The sequence below is a fragment of the Cygnus atratus genome, chromosome 4, assembly GCF_013377495.2.
Source record: "Cygnus atratus isolate AKBS03 ecotype Queensland, Australia chromosome 4, CAtr_DNAZoo_HiC_assembly, whole genome shotgun sequence".
In the NCBI taxonomy this organism is placed as follows: domain Eukaryota; kingdom Metazoa; phylum Chordata; class Aves; order Anseriformes; family Anatidae; genus Cygnus; species Cygnus atratus.
The window spans coordinates 25,991,137-26,012,909 of record NC_066365.1 but is presented as its reverse complement, the minus strand read 5'-3'; positions in this window follow the sequence as shown (position 1 = coordinate 26,012,909).

Below are 21,773 nucleotides of genomic sequence, written 5' to 3'. Positions count from 1 at the left end.
GTAAGATAAGTTTTGTCTGTTCATTTCTGTATTGCTTACATGAGTTTGTGTTACAAGTTAATAGATATATTTCCCATGACAAGTTATTCCTTGGTACTTGATTACATTGATTTGCTTCATGTTATTTCTGTTTAGTTTACATTTTTAGGCCTTCCATAGGCTTTCAAGAAAGGTTGTATTTAAGTATCAAAGTTCTAATGTTTTTAAAAAGAACAAAAATCCACCTTCATATAATCAACAAAATTGAGTGGTTAATCAATTGAAGTTCTTAATCAATAGAAGAGGAATATGTAACCTTGAGGATTCATTAAGTCAGCTCAACTGAAATACAAACAAAAAGGAATTACAAAACCATTCTCAACAAACCAAGAAAAAGAATGCATCAGACTTGCATTTATAGACCATGGAATATATGTTTGAGAAATCTAAGATTTAAACAATGTTATCTTTTTTTTTTTTTTTTTTTTTCTCCAGTAGGTATCCTTAGAAAGTTTAACTAAGACAAGGCTTAACCTCATTGCTTGTCTATTTCTTTTGTGAGATAATGATTTTTTTCTGGAAAACTTCAATTCCGGTGCATGACTCTATTCCCTTTCTATTTGGCATCTGCAGTTTTGTAATGAATGTGGCTTTTTATTTCATATATTTTATATATGTTTATTTCAATAAATAACAATTTCACATGGCTCATTGTGTTTGGAACGGGACTTGCTGTTTTCAAGATGAGATTGGTAGATTGATAATATTTTTGGGATAAAATTAAGGAAGTGTAGTGGAATTAGTGCCTAGAAGAACCAAACACACATTTGACTAGTGCCAAATTATTTTTACCACCTTGAAAACCTTCACATTGCCAAGGTTTAAGAAACAACTGTTTTCTTTAGAAGAAATGCAGTCTGTTTGCTTTGGAAGAGTTACACTCCAAGTATGGCAACCTCCATCACTGTGTTTGGAAGATACAGTTTTAGATCTAAAGTAGCTTGCTTTAAAAACACACAAACAAAACAAAAACAAACACAAAACCAACAACCAAAAAATTAAAATTATATAACATACAAGAAGATGTGGAAGATGGAATAGGACTGGTATGGAAAGGAATAGGAAGGTATGAAAAGAATGTAAAGTTTAAATGCATTTTAACTTTGAAATATTTAGCGTGATCATTCACTGACTGGTTTTCAGCAATGCTTGTCCACAAGCTACATTAGCTATAGGAGGCACAGTCACAGTAGCAGGGTGTCTTCTACGATATAGATAATATATTATAGGAGGCTTTGCATATGAATAATGCAAAAGGTTTGAGTGGTTCAATGAGGGAAAAAAAGGCAATCCAAATGGATTCTTCCACCGACAGGTTTTAGGGGTCATTTCTAAAGATTTCACCCTAACAAATTGGTTGCATTTAAAAGCCTAATAAAACTTAAAGCTGTGTTACTGGGCTGTGTCTCTTCTTGGTACAATGGTTTATTTTAAAGCATTTAAACTGTGCCTGTCAAGTAAATTACATACCCAAGAAATACAACTGACAAGTACATTGGATGGAATATAGTCTGAGCTGCTTTGAATTTTAAGCACTCTAATATGCAATACATGAGAAACTTTATATTGAAAAACATCCAATTCCTTCTTGTGAAATGTTTGCATTACTTGGAACTCTGCTTCCAACTTGTCCTCTTAGTCTGAAATCATTTGAGGGGAGATGTTGACCACTCTTCATATTTTCTTTGTATCTCTGCATTCTTGCATGCCTTGTCAGTCTTCATATACAGGCAATATATAAAGGCTATATATATCTATATGTATATATATTTGTCTGGGGGGAGCGTGTGCACATCCCAGACAGAAAACTGGAATCTCACAGTTAAATTAATGGAACATATTTATTATGTTAAGAGATCATACATAAAGACACTATGTTTAGGTATTAAAGCAGCACAATGGATTTGAACTTGTGTCCTGGTTTCAGTTAGGACAGAGTTAATTTTCCTCCTAGTAGCTGGTAGGGTGCTATGTTTTGGATTAGGATGAGAAGAGCGCTGATAACATGCTGATGTTTTAATTGTTGTAGAGCAGTGCTTACACCAAGCCGAGGACTTTTCAGCTTCTCGCTCTGTCCTGCTAGCGAGCAGGCTAGGGATGCAGCAGGAGCTGGGAGGGGACAGACCCAGGACAGCTGACCCAAACTGGCCAAAGGGGTATTCCATACCATCTGGCGTCATGCTGAACAATATATAGGGGTGGCTAGCCGGGGTGGAGGGGGGGGCCGGCTGCTCGGGGATAGGCTGGGCATCGGTCAACGGGTGGTGAGCAATTGCATTGTGCATCACTTGTTTCATACACATTATTATTAGTAGTACTATTATCATTATTATTATTATTATTCTTTTCCCTGTCTTAATAAACTGTCTTTATCTCAACTCACAGGCTTCACTTTCCCGTTTCTCTCCCCCATCCCAGAGAGGGAGGGGGGAGGGTGAGCGAACGGCTGTGTGGTGTTTGACTGCCAGCCGGGCTAAACCACAACAGTCAATTTGGCGCCCAACGTGGGGCACGAAGGGTTGAGATATCGACAGATTTGACCAGAGTGTGTTAAACTAAAATTGGTGTAAGTATTCGACCTGCTTAATAGTTGCTAGTCACAATGTTGATTGCCTTAATCTCAAGTCTGTTGTGCCTGTTTCCCAAATTGAGTTTTATAGCACGTTACTTTCTGTATGTGCTCCCTGTCGTGCTGTTTATCCTTTCCGGGCCCTGGTTTAAGATTGTTATGGTACTGTGTGGTGTAACGATGGCTTATGAAATGATGAGATTTCTGGTCATGACTCTAACCTGGTATTTGTACTCAGCACTGTCATCGACTCTATACTTCGGAAACCATATCTCAGAAACTATTAGCAATTACACCTATTGCCTTTTTTCATCAGGGAGTCAATCTCTGGAGGGGACAGGGGAAGATATTTTTTCCTACCTGTTCACTCTCCCTTTCTCCTTCACCCCCCTCCCTCTCTGGGAGAATTGACTGTTGTGGTTTAGCCCGGCTGGCAGCTAAACACCACACAACTTGTTACTTGTTTTTCAGACTATACATAAAGAAACTGATCTACTTTAGTAAAGTGTGCAGTATCATTCACAAAACATGGTGTTTTGCCTCTTCAGAAGTTGCCAACAAGCTCAGTTGCTTCTTCATAGTAGTCATCTAATCACTTCAGAATTTTTTAAAGATTATTTAGGATTATTGGAGTATCATAGATAATATTTGTTGTACAATATTAATTTCAGTATCAGTCTTGCTGTGAAGTGGGAAACTGGAATGTGCAATGGGACCAACTGTTCCTACAACTGGTGGTAAAGGTGCAGAAAAATAACAAATGGCAAAGGGTTCACTTCACCTTTTAGATCTGTGTCATACCTGGGACTTTTTTTGGTATCATTGCACACTGTTTTGAATGCAGAGAGATCAGAGTGATCTCTCTTGCTGGCATTGTAACAGAAGGCCAGAATTCATGATGATAAAGGTATAAGGGTATTCCAAACTGTTGTCTCTGGGGTATGACTATAAACTGCTATGCTAAAAGCATGAGCCTGAACAAAACATGTAACTTGCAGAGTTTAAAGGCTGTAAGAGAATATGAATTCTCGTAGCTATGTAAAGGCTATAGAGCTATTGGTACTAGAACAGCATGAACGCATGTGGTGAAGACACAGCCAACTGAAGCAGTAAGAGCAGCGACTTGAGCTTAAGCCAAAATGAGTATAAACAAATCCAATAGGTTTTATGTAACATCCCAAGACTGTTTCTACTCTTTTTCTACAACATATACGTTGTTTCTTTTCAACAGTAAGAATTACCGATACTAAATTTATGATACGTATAATGGCCTATTTATGTTGAGTTTAAGCCTATTGTTCTAAAAAGGCCCAAGGGCAGGTTGGACTAACTTTCAAATTTTATCCTCTGTGGCTAGAGTGAATATCACCAACAGTATTTGATAATGTTGTAAAATACAAAAGCCAGATTTTATTTTGTCCCAGAATGCATTAACAGAGATATCTGAAGATACTAAGATAGAAGATGCTTGTGTGTTGGGTTGGTTTGTTTGTTTAAATATTGAATATTGTCAAGGAAGGGTTTTAGGAGGTACTTGGAGCGCTTCTAGAGAGACAGGGAAGTACTTTGCGTTATGTTTCTTTTAAACTGCTGCAGAAGGCATGAGATGTGGGGAAAATCAGGAACTCCCTGCTTCAGTTGTTGTTGGCATGAAACAGACTACTTTCTTACATCCTTAATCCAGTGTTAAAATTATTATACTCCAGTAAGGCAAGTTCAGATGCTCTTCCCACATCTCTCTATCAGGAAGAGCCAGAAGGGTAGAACTTAAAGAAAATCTTTGCTTTCTTGATTAACAACATAACACTTAAAATTACTTAGATCTTAAGGATGCAGGTAAATCACATCTGCTACAGCGTTTCCAGTTTCAAAAACCTTGGCATTCTTAAGAAAGAGTTTTCTTTCTGTGGAGAGCTCTGAGATGGATGTTTTTGAGCTTCATCTTGGTCATCAGCCAGGAGGTGGCCATAGGACTGATGAAGTCCAAGGCCTAGGCCTGTTTCTCCTTCGGCCCTGATACATTTATCTATTTGTTTGTGAGAACTCCTAGAGTAAAGATTGCTTTGGGCTAGATGCCTTCCAAGGTCTCCACTGAGTAAGGATCCTTGGTTCTTACCGCTAAATGCCACTTGCTGTTCTGAATGCAATATAACTGCTTGTGCTTTGCTTTACCCGTCTGCCTTAATAACCATAGGGTTAATTCCAAAAGTTTTCCATTGTCAACATGTTATTTTCTTCATGCCTTACTCTGCTGATTTTTTTTTTCCCCTTTCTGTCTTAGCTTAGTCTAAGAACTGCATGTTAGTGTTCAATGGCTAATCCAATATATAACTGTCTCCTATCCATCCCTGTATGATTTAACAAAACAAGGATTTCTTAAAGCTGGAGAACTTTGGTATTACTTTCATGAGCTAGAAATTTGATTCAGATGAACATTAATTAAGATAAATAGTCTGTCCTTTCTCATCACTTTAATTGAATGAAAAGATGGAGACTGATTTTTCTCCTTTCCCTTGCTGCATCATATAATGAAAAATGTAATATTGTTAATGAAAGGTAAAATGAATGGGAAAGTACTTACACCTGTGTTTGTGATAGCATTAAGAGCTTAATGAAGGTGGAAGCCTCATTATTGATGAAATTCAACTGATTTGTATTTAATAAAATGCTTTTGTTCTGTAACATAATTGCAGTTTTAATCTTTTTTTTTTATTTTTTTTTTGAGACATCAGCCTTACTGAATGTTATCTATACTTACTGCTCTCAAGAAAATGGCTAATTAAGAAGACAATATGACCCCTTTATTCAAGGCTAAATTTTACTCAGTTACCAGGCATTCTTCCCTGACTAGACTTACCTGTATTGATTTAAGCTCCAAGAGGATTTGATTCATTCTGCTAGCAAGAGAAGGCAGGAATTGCACCTATGTGTGCTATTAGCTGACATAGATAAACAATATTTAAAGGACAACTTTTTTTTCTTTATCATTTTTGTGATTTTTCTTTTTGGTATGCATAACTTGCTCCTGTTGTAGTCTTCTACATAACCCAGCTGACATTGTAAGGTGAGAAAACTAGCTTACATTAACTTCTTAACATAGATGAAATTATGAGGTTTTAAGTTGCCAGTGATCTGGAATACATAAAAAGCAAAACAACATGGAGAATATAAAACGTGAGCTTCCTAAAAGGATTTTCAAAATAATTAGATTTTTACTTTATAAGTGAATTTAGTGTAGGAGCCAACTCTGTTCTGTGTAAGAAATTTTTAGGGACCACTGCTCTGTGTTGCTAGTGGGCTGTATAAGAAGATGGTTCATGAACTCTTGCTGTACTCTTTTTTCTAAGGGCTGACATCAGCACTTAAGGTTGACATTTTCCAGGTAAACAACGCAAGCCATAGTGTGGATGTGTAGGGTCCATAAGCTTCCATGGTGCATCTTGTTTGCACGATGTATGGAAGACAGTTTAAAACACAGTGGTTTGTGAAGATCTTTACTCCTTGGATTAAATGAATTAGCAGACAAAAACATTAAAATACTAGTGAACACATTTGATTCCCTTCATAGCTGTACTTGCTGCTGTTTGCTATTCTCAGGCACTTGCAAAACTGAAAATCTAATGAAAACCATTTTTATGGTTTGTGTTCAGGAAGAGTAGTTATGAATTGTTCATAACTGCTCATTAGCCTGAGCTCTTGAACTCCATTAAAATACTTCCTTAACATTTCATGAAAAATCTTAGAAGAAATGAGAGATTAAGAAAAAAAAATAGCACGAGTTTGAAGATGTCAATGTTTATTGAGCCCAAGGTTTACGTTACAGTAAAGGGGATGAGATGATGGAATACAGACAGTAATGCATCAAGGAAGTGACAAAAGAGAAATAGGGGGACAAGTATTTGATATGTGACTAGAAAAGGCTGTTCAGAAAAACTGGTATGTACAGGAAGATATACAACTTCAGAAAAACAATAGTACAAACAAATTACCAAATTAAAACCAATAGGAGTAATGAACCAGTATTTTAGTAATTTCTGCTTCAATTTCAGCCAAGTATGTAAATGCTGTTGCAAGCAGATCTGCATAGACAAATATATTACCGCCACCACCACCAAAGTTTGGCCTTAGGCATGAAATACTTCGAGGTGGTTGGGGTTCTAAACTTGAATCCTATTTCTGGAAACCCTTTTTTCCTTTTTTTTATTTTTTTTTTTCCCCTCCCCTCAAGCATAGTACTAAATACTTGTGATATTATAAACCAAGTTGTGGAATCCAGTACGTAGAGACTGCCTATTTTGGGTGGCATGCTTGAGTAAGAGAGAGAGTGCACTTTTAAATTTGGAATAAAATATTCACATTTGCTAGGGTGCCAAGAACTGAGATAGCTTGACCTGCCTGTAGAGTGCCAAGTATGGACTTTTTCCTTTGTTATTCATGCCTTAAATATGGATCTACTTTAAAATCTAGTTTAACCTCCAAAGCCTATAAGCCACTACGGTCAGATTTTATTTATGATTTATTTAATTGCTATTCTGATCTAATAACAGAAAGCCAGGCTGACTAGATACGACAACTCCTTACTGACAGAAGTCAACCATTGCCATTCACCCTGATTTTACAGAGTTCTAATACTGGTGGATATGCTAGTTCATAATAAATACATTTTAATAAGATGAGATTTTAATAAACTTTTTATCCTCTTTAACACAGTCATAACAGAAGTGTGTCAAAAAGGTGGAATAGATGAAGTATTCAGATTGCAGACATTCTTAGAGGATTCCAAGAAAGTTTCTGTTTGTCTCAGTGAAATCATTTTAAAATTAATCTATTACATGTGGTCTGCCTGTAATTTGATTCACAAACTGGTGGACATGATGTCATAATCACAAAGAATACAGAATAAGAATGTTTTTAAAGTGACATTAAATTGATTGTCACAGCATTTTTCCTCATCTTTTTGTAGTAATTGAGATGCAAGTGATGCATTAATATGAATGATAAATAATATGCCTTCTTTCTCTTTTTACTAATCATCTGACTTTTAACACTTATATTAAACAGCACACCAAAATTGATTCCTTTAGGCCTTCCTATAGGTTGTGTACATGTCCGACCTTTATATCAAGGAGCTTATCTGAGTGTTACAGCAAGAAAAATACACACAAAAATGTTGCTTTTTCCAGTGTTTTATTCGCTGTCTGATGGTCTGGTGAAAATGCATATTGTCATCCTGAGACACTGGGAATATAGATGAGAAAGCTAGAGAAATAAATGCTAATGCACCAGAACACTACATAGAAGACTAGAGAAAGGTAGGAAAGTGTGACATGGTTTTAAAACAGATTTAGAAATCATGTTTTCATGCCAGAGCCCTGTGATTACTGAGAAGTTTGCTGCTAACAATTCATTTCTTGAAGTTGGATTTGATATTTAGTGCTTTGAAATTCTCATATAAAAAGATAAGGTAGGGAAAAGGCCAAAAATACAACAAAAAAAAAAGGCCAACATAGATATATTTTTGCACTGATTCATTGTTGTCTTTGCACATCTTCTCACTGCCATCATGACTACTGGCAGCAAGACTTATATGAATATTTAACAGCTCTGGTTTTGAAATATGAGACTTTTCCTGCTGTTACGTTTTATGTAAGGCCGGGGGTCAGATCCATACCCACTGTCCTGATTAACCTATTTTTTTTACTTTGGTTCACTCCAATTACAAATCTGATTCATACCTGTCTACTCTGAAATTGTCAATTGATGATATAGACCATGACTATGTTTTAATTGCTTGCATAGATCGTTAGGTGGCGGATGCCTAGGTACTGTGCTTTTAGAAACTTAGGAATAATTGAGGAAGTCTCATTTTGTGTTCACAGCATGGCTTGTTTGTGATAATAATACAGATAATAACTAATAACAGAAAAACTTTCAGCTAGTATCTTACAATGATTTCCTGAGTGTATTTTGTCTGTCAGCAAATATTATTTCTTTGTTAAATTAATTTCTGTGCTAGGTACTAAAAATTTTGTGTGTGTACATGCAAACTAAATGTAGCTTTAATCCTCTAATTAAAAAAAAAAATATAAGAGAATTAGTATCTTTAAAACTTTGGTTGAGTAGATAAATGCTGAATTAGGACATTAGCAATGTGACTACTCTTAAAGAGTTTACGTACTCTGAAGAACCATCTCCTAATGCCAGGGGAAAGAGGAAAACTGGCATTCAGCTTTGAGCTCCAATGGCTTTGGTGGCTTTAGCCTGGCTTTGAGGTGGTTACCAGAATAGGTGCTTCTCCTGTTTGTGCTCAGCAGTGGAACTGTGACAAGGAGCAACAAGACTTTCATTCATTTTTTAAGGCTTCTGAGCAAATCCTGAAAATAGGGTTTCACTCAAAAGCTTGAGCTGTTTATTAGTAATCATTAGAAAATAAACTTAAGTCTCTTTCATCTCCTTTCGTACTTCCCAATCAAGTTCAGGGAAAGGGGCTACATCAACATGGCCTGAAACTCCAATTGTTTGAACAGTTGTGAAAAACTTACTTCACATTCTTAGTTTATCATGTTATGGTTGTTTTCAAATCCTACCTACAGTACTTTTGTTCACATTAATTCTTAAAAACCCTTTGTGGTGACATTATTTCAAACTTTTTTTTCCTCTTATCTGCCCAACTAGAGAATGGTAAAAGATACATAGATACAAAAATCTATGAATTTCAATTAGAAGAAATTTTTGTAGGGCAGAGCACAAACCTGGAATAAATTACTAAAAAATTGCTCAGTTGTCATACTGTATTTAGAGATTTACTGCCTGCAAACTGAATGCTCCAATTTAATGTTCTGAAATGCTTAGTTTTAGAAGATGCAGGATTATCCCATAATCTGAAGAGCCATTTTGGTTCTTCTTTTCACTTTTCATAACTTCAGATAGAACAGTAAAGCAGAATAGAATGCAAATTTAGGCAATCCCTAGTCCAGAGTTTTTACTCATAAAATCCAGTATGTGGCACCAATTTCAGTAGGTAATAACAGGTGGTGAGGCTGATCTCCTAAGAATAGCTTTATTTGATTTATTATTTTTTCAATTAAATTATGCCACACAAGTGTGTATTTCTCTTACAGCAATTATTTATGATTGCACTGGTGTTCTAGTTGTTTTTCAGCTTTTCTGTCTCAATCATTCTCTGCAGATGTAATAAGGTGTTAAATGCTGTCTGAAGAGTAAAATCCACCCAGGTACTCTGTTCCTGTTCTATCAGTTGCTGTTTTATTGGAAACCTTTCCTCACCTCTTCCCCTGTCTGCAGGGATCAGGAAGTAAATATGGAAAAAATGGAAGACACATACAAACAGAGAAATGAAAGAAGGTGGAGATATTAAAAACAGATGTGCAAAGAGGGTAGAACATAAGAAGGTGGAGTTTCAAATTATCACACAGGGAAATGGAATATTGTTTATGGTGGGTTTAGAATACAAAAGTCATGTCCAGAAGGTGTACTTGGGGTTTCTAAGCAGCCTGGATCTTTTTGAGACTGATAATGTTCAGAAGTAGAGCATGCTTTCAGAAACCATAGACCTGGGGATGGAAATACCCTGTAAGCATCCATCAATACTCCCTGAAGCATTTGAGATTCAGAACACATTATTCCTAGAAAGCATACAAATATTTTAGAGATAAAAAATTATGCGCTTTTTGACTACAGCACAAAGAATGGCTCCCAATGGCAGAACAAATCCCTCAACTAATGCTGTATGCTGCCTTGTCCAACAGGTGTAAGGAAATTTCTATAAAACAGCAAGGATAAAACAAATTTTCCATCCTCCCGATATTTTCAGCACTGGGGGATTTTCCAGAGACATAGTCATTTGGCTCATTTGATTACCCTTAGTGGATTTCTCACAGAACTATTTGCTGAGTATCCTCTTGAACCTCTGTAGACATCTATTAGTCAGAATATCCTCTAGCAGCACATCCTACTCATCTGACACAGACACAGACACAGATTTCTAGGTTGGAAGAGACCTCAAGATCATCGAGTCCAACCTCCGACCTAACACTAAGTACTCCACTAAACCATATCGCTAAGCTCTACATCTAAACGTCTTTTAAAGACCTCCAGGGATGGTGACTCCGCCACCTCCCTGGGCAGCCCGTTCCAATGCTTAATAACCCTTTCGGTAAAGAAGTACTTCCTAACATCCAACCTAAAACTCCCCTGTCGCAACTTTCGCCCATTCCCCCTCGTCCTGTCACCAGGCACGTGGGAGAACAGACCAACCCCCACCTCACTACAGCCTCCTTTAAGGTAACTGTAGAGAGCGATAAGGTCTGCTATCAGTTGCATGAAGGACAAGTGGCTTTTGCCAGCTTCTCATCTCCTGCTTTCATTTGGTTGCCTCCTAGTTCTCACACTTGAATGAAAAAAGGGAACAAGTGATTCCTGTCCAATGTTTAGGAATAAGAATCTACCAAGTGTCTCTTCAGCTGTCTCTAGCGTAAGGAGACCTTACTTAAAGTATTAATGAAGATCTTAAATAAGGAGTCTTATTTAGTTTTCTGTGTCAATGTTAAAGTCTGAAAAGGTCTGAACCTTTTCCAATGCTAATCTATACCTTGGTCAGGAGGTTTGAGGTTGGGTTAACTCTTATTTCAAGAAAATGAATGAAGGAATGGGTAGCCCTCAGGACATTTTTTGTAGAATGCTTGCTGAAGGAATAAGGCAAAATATACAGAAGTGCTTTGTAGTTTTGTTTTGTTTTTTTTTTTGTTTTTTTTTTTTTTTTGCATAAGACTGCAAGTTCTGCCATCTACAGTTATTGACCTGAAATGTGGGGAGCTAAAAACTTGTCACTATATCAGCCAAATTCCTGAAGAATACTTACTGCTTCTACTGCTATCTGCCTCTAGCTAAGAATTGATCATGCAACATTGAATCAGGTACTGCTTTGACTTGCATAGGAAGAAGTTAAAGCATTTATTAATGAATCATTTTCTATGACCTTATTTGGCCTGCCTGCTTTCTGTCTATCTTTTCTGCTGTGTTTTTAATGATTTTGCCTTTTTCAGCCACTATAAATTTATTCTTGTTAGCCTGTGTCCATGAAAGTAATATAAAATAATTCCACAGTTTGATTTCAGTGAGTTTCCTAAGACCTACGGCAGTTAAATGTCATGATCTCAATGTGTGCTGTGAATTTAATATATTTTTTAAATGGTAAACAATTATTCTTCTGTTTTTCTTATGACTTACACTGTAGATTTTCAAAAACTGGTTTTCTATGACTGATTTATTTTGAACGCACTTTTAATATATGTAAACTGTCAAGCATAGGACTTCTGTCTTCAGAGGAATCCTTAAGCCAGAAGAAAGAATATTGCTAAAATGACTCCTTAATATATATTTTAATGCTTTTTCTGAATTTCAGTTAAAAAAAAATATGCATAGCTACATATTTTTCCGGTGTTTCTGTATACTATAATTTGTCCTTTATCATAATTTTCCACAATGCTATGTAATTATTAGAAGCAGCTAATCGGGCTTTATTAATTACAAATATCCTGGAACCAACAGATATTAGGAAGCCTGGTTTAAGCTGTCAGTCAAGCTAGAATTCTTTATTGCTAGACTATTTGAAAGGAATGACAGACTAGCTCTGTGGGTATTGGCTCTGTTTAAGATTTCTGTCTGCTTGTGAGCAAGTGCCAGAATAGGTGTTCACTTTTCAAAGACCAGTGCCATGGTTTATGAAATATGAAGGAAATCCCAAAAGGGTCTAGAAAGATAAAAAAGAGCTTTTAGAGGTATTGGTATAGAAAAGAATAACAATATAGATCTTCACTTGAGCCAGATGTAGAAATATGCGACTTTCACAACATTATTTCATTAAGACTGGCTTTTGTCTGATTTTCCTCCCTACTAATTTAGTTTCCTAATTTCCTCTCTACTAATTCCTTAAGACAGTTAAACACAATTTGCATGTTGCTTTCTGAATCACTCTTACTTTATTTTTGTGTTAGTCTAATGGTTGAGCTTTTGGCTGATAGCTTTTTCTTTTTCTTTGAAAGGAAAGATAAAATCTTTTTTCTGACTCTCCAGAAGCAATTGGAAGTCTTTTGATTTGGCTTGTCCACTTTATTTCCCTGACCACTAGTGTTGTTCTGATGGCCGGAGATGGAAAAACTTAACTCTATGGTAATTCTATTTCTCCATTACTAACAGCGCTTTACCTGTTTTACCTGTTCAGGAATTCTTTGCAATATCTATTAATAATAATAATTGTTATTATTATTATTTTCTACCTTGTTAGAATAGATCACCTCAAAATTCAAATGAAACTCATTAGGGAAAGTGAAATAGTGACAGACAGCATTTTTTCTCTTTATAAATGGGAGGTTAGCTAGTGTTACTACTAGCTTTCTTTCACTTGAGATAAAATGTGTGCATTTGTACCAAAACCATCTTTTTACAATAACCACATTTAGCTGTGCTGTATCAAGATGGCATCTGTTTATATTTGTCTGTATGACTCTGATTCCTTTTACAATTTCTATCTGAATGGGAAGAAATGAAGGATCAGTAAAAGTGCATTTCAGGACTTTGAAGGGAGGTTGGAAGAGAGCTTAATCACTACCAAAACTGCTCAAATGAAAACAGGAATATTCCTAAATCTACCCATGACAGAAAAACTGCTAAGCCAAACTACAGATGATCCACGGAGTTCAAATACTGGAGCAGATATTCCTTTTCTGAGCAAAGTAGTCTGCCTCATAGTGCTCTGGGATTTCTGATTTCAGTCCTAGCTGAAAAGAAGGTGAAGGAAGGAGCTAGGTAAAATGATGAAAATATACTATGTTGCAGTTCAGGTTCAGGATAACTTATCTTATTCATTTCAACTTTTCTTCCTGTTTCATTGTATATTCTTTTTCTCTCTTCAAGTTCAAACAAGCACCCACACCAGAGTGTCTGAAGGCTCTACCTATGCTTATTAAAAATGCTACTAGTATTCTAGTATTTCATTGTAAAGTATACACCTTTCTTCTTCTTTTTTTTTTTTTTTTAAAAAGGCACTTTGTACTGCCATGCCCTTGAATCAACTGTCTTTCTTCCTAAACATCTAGTAGATAAATATGCTGTTCTTGAAAAGGATGGAATGATTTTAATATTTTTCTTAATAAGTGAATGTGCAGATGGTTGTACTGAGGGGTCTAATCTTTGTGGTTAACTACTGTAGTGGAAAAGAGAGGCAGGCAACTGTGACCCTACAGCTAAAATGAAATAATTTTTTAGTGTGAAATATAAATCCTTATGAGATAGCAAGTGAAACAATAAGTTAGGGTCTGCGCTGTATACCATTAGGGTAAATGAAAAATCTAGTTACAAGACTAAAATGAAGAAAGAAAAAGTGAATAGTAGGGTCTGGGGTCCTTTCAGATTTTCATCAAATGTAAAAACTAAATGATTGAAAATAAAAGCAAGCCACAATTAGTGCCTGCTGGTAGTATAGCATACTAGTCCTTTACTACTGAATTGAACTAGAAATCCTTGTCATAAGTTGGGGTAGAAAGGAAGGAGGGTCATAAAGAGATAAGAACTTACTGAAGTGAATGGATTTACATGTATGACACCTGGTTTAAAGCAACATGAAGTGCAAGCAGTAAGTTGATCACTCATAGGGAGGAATTGTCTTAGGATATTCAGGAAAAAAAAAACACAACCAACCACCCTGTTTTTGTCCATTCTTCTTTCTGATTAAGGCACCATTCAGTATTTTGCCTTGTTTTAGATGCCATGAAGGTGTTGCGTGTGGTGGAAGTGAGAATACCAACACATGGGTAACCTGGCAGAGGAGTTTTTGCTTCACAAATGCTCTCAGATGGTAACAACTTTAAAACACTTCTGATTTGGCATTTCTTTGTCATCCTGCAGAAATGTTAAGCCTGCCTGTTCTCACAAGGATTTACTCATTATTTCATCCACCTTGTTGCTTCAGCTGCATTAGATCTGCAGTCAGTACATGTTCTGCAACTGATTCATAAAAGATTATTAAATTGAACATGCATGACAGAAGCCACTAACAAGTGTGCCATCAGGTAGTGATTTGCATGCTTGTAAACTATCCTTCAATTGAATAAATAATTTAGAAGAGAAAGCAATAATGCTAGCAGATATGATGTAAATGTTTGAGATTGGGAGGGGAAGAGCCTATTGCTAATTAATGGTCATAAAAATAGAAGCCTGATCACAATTTCTTGTTAGTTGTTGCTATGACTCAAATAACACTAACATATGCTCTGCCATCTTGGTATGTCAGCAATGTGATATTTCAATCATCTAATTCTTGCTTCTGCTGCAATGATGATGAATATAACATCTACCTACAGTTTTCTGCAGTATCATTTAACACTTATTTTATTATCTGGAAAATATGTTGCATGTAGTATTTACAATGCTTTTCCCCATTCATCTTCATTTTTTTTTTTTCTGAAAAAGACAAAACTGAATAAAAAAATCATAGTTCTGGTTTGAAACTAAAAATCAAAAGGAAAAGGAGATTTTTCATAATCTAATTATTAACTCCATTTACTGAAATGGGAAGTACCCTTAAAATAAATAAATAAAAATTGGATAAAATGTAAGTTACTAGCAAATGGACAGTATTTCCAAACAACTCTGTTCTAACTAGGTAGGTCAAAACGTTGATGTCTGAAAAATAATTAAAAATGATGCTCTGAATGTGACAATGTTATGCAAAAAAAACCCACAAACAAAAAAAACTATTTTTGTTTTGGTGAAAGCCATACAGGAAATATTTTATGTTAAATTCTGCCTTATTTATATGGCTATGCATTTAAAAAAAAAAAAAAAAGGAACAGACCCATTGATTATTTAATTGCTGTTCTTTTTAAGTGTAGAAATTTATAGTAAAACGGGAATTCAGTTTAGGTCCTGCTGTAAGAGCATACCGTTATCATTGACAAAGTCTAATTCTCTAAATCTGAGCTTACTGTATCATTTGACTGGCAAAAATAGTAATATTTTCATATTTAAAAAAATATGAAAATGACTATATATTACAGCTATATATTTATTTGCAATTAGAATAAAAGTTGAGAACTGTAAAAAGTACATTTGTTTTCAGCACAAGATCTTTACTACTATGATGAATTCTTAAAAATGCTGCAATATGCCAATAAAGCTACTGTTGTGCTCAATGCACTGTATTACAGAAGAAAGGAGCAAGTACTGCTGCAGATGGACAGCACATATTTAGAACATTATTTTTTTTCCTTGTAGTCTGCAGTGCAGAGCTTGATTGGGTAGTCAGTACTTTGACCCTGGCAGGAATTCTGTACAGAGGGTAGGTACCCAGCTGGAGTGCAGTGAAGATGCAATACAGACCAAAGTGGTATGGTCATTGGAATGCAAAGGGAAAGAATTCAAATAAAAAATGCAGATTGGCCATAAAATGCTCTGTGTCTTAACAGTATATAGCTGAAGGCTTTTAAGGTTGCTTGGTGTATTTCTTAAAGACACTAAGATTTATGAAGGACACTGAGATATGTACTGCTCTGTTAAAATTAGGTAAGCTTATCTAGGGCAAGATTGTGCATTTTAACTCTGTTGGGATGCTTTAATTTGTGACCTTTCTGTAAGCACCACCTATGCAGGTGTGAGGCATAACAATAAGGATATGTCATAATGACTTGTCCTATATAATGCACTTAACTCTTTCCTATAAAATCCATTTGAGACTGCAATAATTCTTTGAAGGGACACTTGAGCACAACAATAATCAAAGGAAATCTAAGAGGCTGTCACTGAGAAGGTCCCCTTTATGTCCACCAAACTGAAGATAAATTGAAAGGTAGCATTGCAGTGTCATATGAGACGACATGAAATGAATCTATGCCTGTATGGCTCAAATCCATAGCAAGCAGACAATGAAGGGGTGTAGCTACTATTCCCTTAAAATGCTTGAAGTGTAGTTTTGTCCCAAAATAATGCAGTGTTTGGTTTTTGCCTTCCTTGTAAGTCCATTGCATTCCTTTCCCAGTCCATTGGAGTTGAAGAAAATTATGTCTGCACATCAATGTCTTTTGCCATTTCTTGTTTTTAACTCATTTCATCATTAAAAATAATCTAAAAATGATTGTAGACTCTTTAAAAAGATTGCTATTGAGATTAGATAAGCAAAAAACAAAACAAACATACAAACAAAAAACCCACCCCAAACTAAAAAAACAGTGATAGCAAAATAGTGTTCCACATCAATATTTTTTTCACAGCTAGGAATAGGGCCTTCAGTTTTATAGAGAGCTGACCTGAATCTTTAAGCTATACAAGGCATTTGTTTGCAGAAAATTACATTTGAACAGAAAAATAAGACTTCTTTGTAAGAAAGCCAGAAATTATAATCAAATTCTGCTAAACCCATGAAAACACTACATTATTCAATTTGTGGTTTACAACAATTTAAATAAATTAAAGTAGAATTTAAGTTTTGTTCTAGGTGAAAATGTATAAAATTAGTGTTTTCCACTGTCAGTGTGCCTCAAATCTTTCTCTGAAGCAACTTACCAGAAATCCAGAGAGATGAAGACTAAGAATGAGTGTTTTTGCTTTGAAAGATCCAACAAAAGTTTTTATTCTGTAATGTGGTAGATAAATAGATACCATAATTATTGATGCGCATGCCTAACCCTGTTATCTTAGTGCATGCTTGCATAAGTTAATACTATCAATAGTGAGCAATGTTGCTGATGTGGGCTTGGGAACATCATGTCAAAGCTACCTGAACTTAGAGAAATAGACAAATTAAATATACATACAAATAAATATTTTATATAATATACATTTATAATACATATAGTAATATATATATATAAATCTTACATTCTTCTCTCAGGATTTAATAGAAGCACATTTTTCAATAGCCAGCCTAAATATTGCTTGGCTGGCGTGCTTCTCCATGGAGAGCTAACTTTGCTGTACGATGAAGGTTTCTATTGTTTCTGGCTTCTGAAACTCATTGAAGTAAAGCAGAAAAACATATGTACTTAAAACTGTTGCATAAATTTTAGAAATGGTTGTGGAAAGATGGATTAATTAGTGAGTTGCATAGGAAGGTGCACATGTGCAAGACAACACTAAAGCAAAGTTGGTACTAAAGAGAACTTAAGATGGGTAAAAAGGCAGTAACTGCCTGGGATAAGGCCTGGGAAAAAGAAAGAGGAGGATGGATGAATTTTTGAGTCTAGATGCCATTATCAGGAGATTTCTCCCATTCTTGGTTATTTCATTCATCAACGTCAAGCTGGTGACTAGTGGTGCTTATTGTTAATAGTTATTGATCAGTGGAACTGACAACAGATTTATAACTGAACATGATTACATGGCTCCAAGCAAATGAAAATATCACACCACTCCTTCCCCCTTGTCTTCCTTCCAGTCCAAAAGTCATTCTTATATTCTACAGTAAGCACGACAGAATGATAAACCACTACTGGTTTAGCACTAGATGGCCACTTTAAACTAAACAAAATTATGTAAACTAAATTGCTGTATGCCTAGCAAATTCACAGTTGTTTGGTTCCTAGTGACAATACGCTACACTTTTCCTCAAAAAATCGTAGGAATACCTCTGGCAGATGCAGAAATGTAGCTCTGTCAACTCAAATAGAGGCAGAATTGGGTGAAATGGAAAAGAACATATGTGACTTGACAGGACTCAAAATCTTAAAAGTTACTTAGGCACTGTGGCATCAAGATTTGTTTTCATCATCAGTTTCTTTGTTATTAAGAAACTTTGGTAATGTTTCTTTCTTTTTTCTTTTTTTTTTAATTATGGTTTTCATAAATTTTTTAGAGTATGAGAGCAGGGACAGCTTGGCCCATCCTGGATATAAATGGCCACAGTAACAGTCTTGACTTCGAAACTTAGAAAATGATAGTGAGAGTGATTTCTGATTATATATTATTCTGTACCTGAGTATCACTGAACTAATGAAAGATTCAGTAGTAAGGGAATAAAGATTCAACAATCAAATCTCTGCTTTGGGAATATTTCTCCCATTGCCTTCAGCAAGCCTAGGATCTCCAACAGGGTGGAGATCACCATGGCAGCCATGACAGATCTTGGGCAAGTCACAGACTAGACATATGTCCTACCTTGAAACAATCTCACTAATAACAAATTGGCTAATAACAAAATAACAAGTTGGCTAATAACAAAACAAATTTCAAACATGCACAGAAATCTTCTACAGGGATTTTATTTTATTTTTCCTATCCTGTCCTCCCCAATTACTTTTAAATTTATTTATTTACTTATTTATTTTGCAATGGGAGGAATTTTGTAGTGTAATAGAAATCTAGTTTTCCTGAGTTGAAGAACCTTTTCTTTTTAGGGTGCTCACCACAATGAAAATATCCTGTCTGATCCACCTCAAATGCCAGGCCAGCCTGGGGTCTTGTGTCTAGTGAGCAGAAACTTTAGTCTTGCTGGTCAAAAGCTGTTCTTACCATATGCAACATACTCCTTTATAACTGTATATGCTTCTCATTACATGGAAGAGGGTTCATATAACAAACGTGATTCTCACTAATAAGCTGTTTGTCACTGGAAGTATCTCTCTCTCTCTCTCTCTCTCTCAATATTTATAAAAATCAAGTCTACAGATACAAATATATTCTAAAAGAGTAAATACAATTTATCAACTGAAGTGGTACCAATAGCTAACAATATTGACTTCAGCTCATTGACTGTAATGGCATAGAAATCTTGAGAGGCTCTGTGCAGTATCTTGAAGACTATAATCCCAAATATGCCTTGTAAAATGATTTCCCCCCTCTCTCCTTACTCTTTAAAACACTATTTATAAAAATGTTTTTGCTGTAGTGTACGTTATGGACACTACATAAAAATAGAACACTTTTTATTATCACAAGATAAAAGATAATGGCTCAGAAGTCTGTTCAATAAATTAATTTTACCAAGTAAAAAAAAAAAAAAACACACTATTTTCACTATACTATGTGTTTTCAGTTTAATATACAAGAAACTGGGGGGAATGAAAGCGCTCTGATTTGACTCATTATTAACCCAAATAAGCATATTAAGCAACCACTGTCAAACATATCGTAAAGAAAGAGATGAGAATGTTTAAACACAAAAGGGTGTTAAATAGCTAAGGATTCACAAGTCCTGATCCAACGCCACTCACTGGAGTGGAATTTAGCATTTATACACTGAGAAAAGAATTGGACTGTACTTCTTGCACTAAGTAAAAAAGAAAAAAAAATAAAGTTACATCTCTTCATTTGATTTCAAAACAACAGATCTGTATGCTATCCGCATCCATTTTTTCTGTTGCTGATTTCTTCAGCATGCTCATGGCTATTAGTCTATTGGCATTTATAGTGGAAATTCATTCTGCTGTAAAAACAAAAATGATGTTTTGGGAAAGTGTTTGGTTTACAACTCTTTCAGAGGCTGGTAAATGAAGATTTAGTGTGTAATGTTTTAAAAGAATTATTTAAATACTCTTCCTGTAAGCATACTCGTTAGAGACGTATTCTTAGAAGTATATAAGGATGGATCCCCAACCTAGAAGAGCAATGAGAATTTGAGTTTCAAGGACAAGGTTTTTGGAATGAGAGAAGCAACATACTAATCCAGCACTAAGAGAACTATTTTTAATGGAAGCAAAATCTGAAGTGTGCCTGAAATCTAAAGGGGATGTCCTTAAACATCCAGTAAGAAATGTATAGGGAGCCTGTAGATTAGCCTTTTCAGGTATGCCGTGCATGTTTGTGATGAGGCTTCTCAGTGCTAGGCAGTTTGTCTGGTTAAAAGGCCTTTTTTGGGAATGTTTTTAGCTAAGTTATTTTCTCAATATCAAGCACTTGTTTGAAGCTTAATATTTCTTGATCCAAGTGCAGCAGGATGCAATCCAGGATGCTTTTGCCAAGAGAGAAAGTAACTCTCAGACCAAATAACCAAAACAGATTCCTAGGAAGTCACAAAGAATTTTATGTCCTTCTCTGTCTTTGAAAATGATGGACTCCCTACATAGAAAGAGAACTCTAAGAACTAATGCGGAGGTTTAATTTGGCATATTGAGGCAATTACCTATAAAAAAATTAGGGTTGTTGATATGAATCTTGTCTATTTTTATGACTCAAAAGCATCATTCATATGTATTTATTCAATGTATTTTATACTTCTTTATCTTGTTAGTATGGGGGAAAAGGAAAAATGTTGCTTTGTGATATATCATATTTTTAAACTGTTTTTAGCTTTTTTTTTTGACCTGCAGTAAATATTTCTTCAATTTATAACTTAAAACTCCACTAAGAGTACATCAGAAGTTCATTTAGAAATCCAGGCTTTGATCAAGCTCACTTTTAAAAGAATTTCATTTGAGTAATGACAAGTAACAGGCATAAGCTTGACAATTAGTAGTATGTCTCAAATCAAGTTGTTCTGAATCTAAGGTTTAAAAATGTAGTTTAGCTTATTTTCTCTCTGTCAGTTGTCCCCCCTGCCAGACCTGTACTGCTAAAATCATAATTTAATTAATTAATTTATTTATTCTACAGCTGCAAGATATCCCTATTTTTCCCCATGGGGAAATTTTCTTGATTTATTTTGTTGAAATAAGTAAGGTATTATGTATAATACTTCTGGGTAGCTAGGGGTCAGTCGCCAATCTAGCCAACTGTGGTACAATGCCAAAAAGCAGGGGCAGGAACTATCCAATTCTCTGCCTTGCTTCACTGTACAAGAACCTCAACAGTCTCATTTTATGACTACAGATGTATAGATCACTCACTACTTATGAGTTTTTTTGGTGGTTGCAACACTGATAAACTATCTTGAGAAACAAACCATACATCTGAATGACACGAGCGCTCTCAAACTATTTGGGTATTTTTTTCTTGTGGTTTGATTGGAGATTTTTTTCCTTCTTGCTATCCCTATTAGGTCTGTTAGCTCAGTGGTCTTATTCTGTCAGTGGTCAGTCAGGAAAACAAGTATTAAATGGTCGGACCAGTGCTCAAAGGAAGTTTTTTTAAAACACAAATTGGTTGACTCAGTGCTAGATTGTTACTATCCTTTCCAAAAAGTGCACATTTTACTATTTACAAGAAATTTTTAAATTTC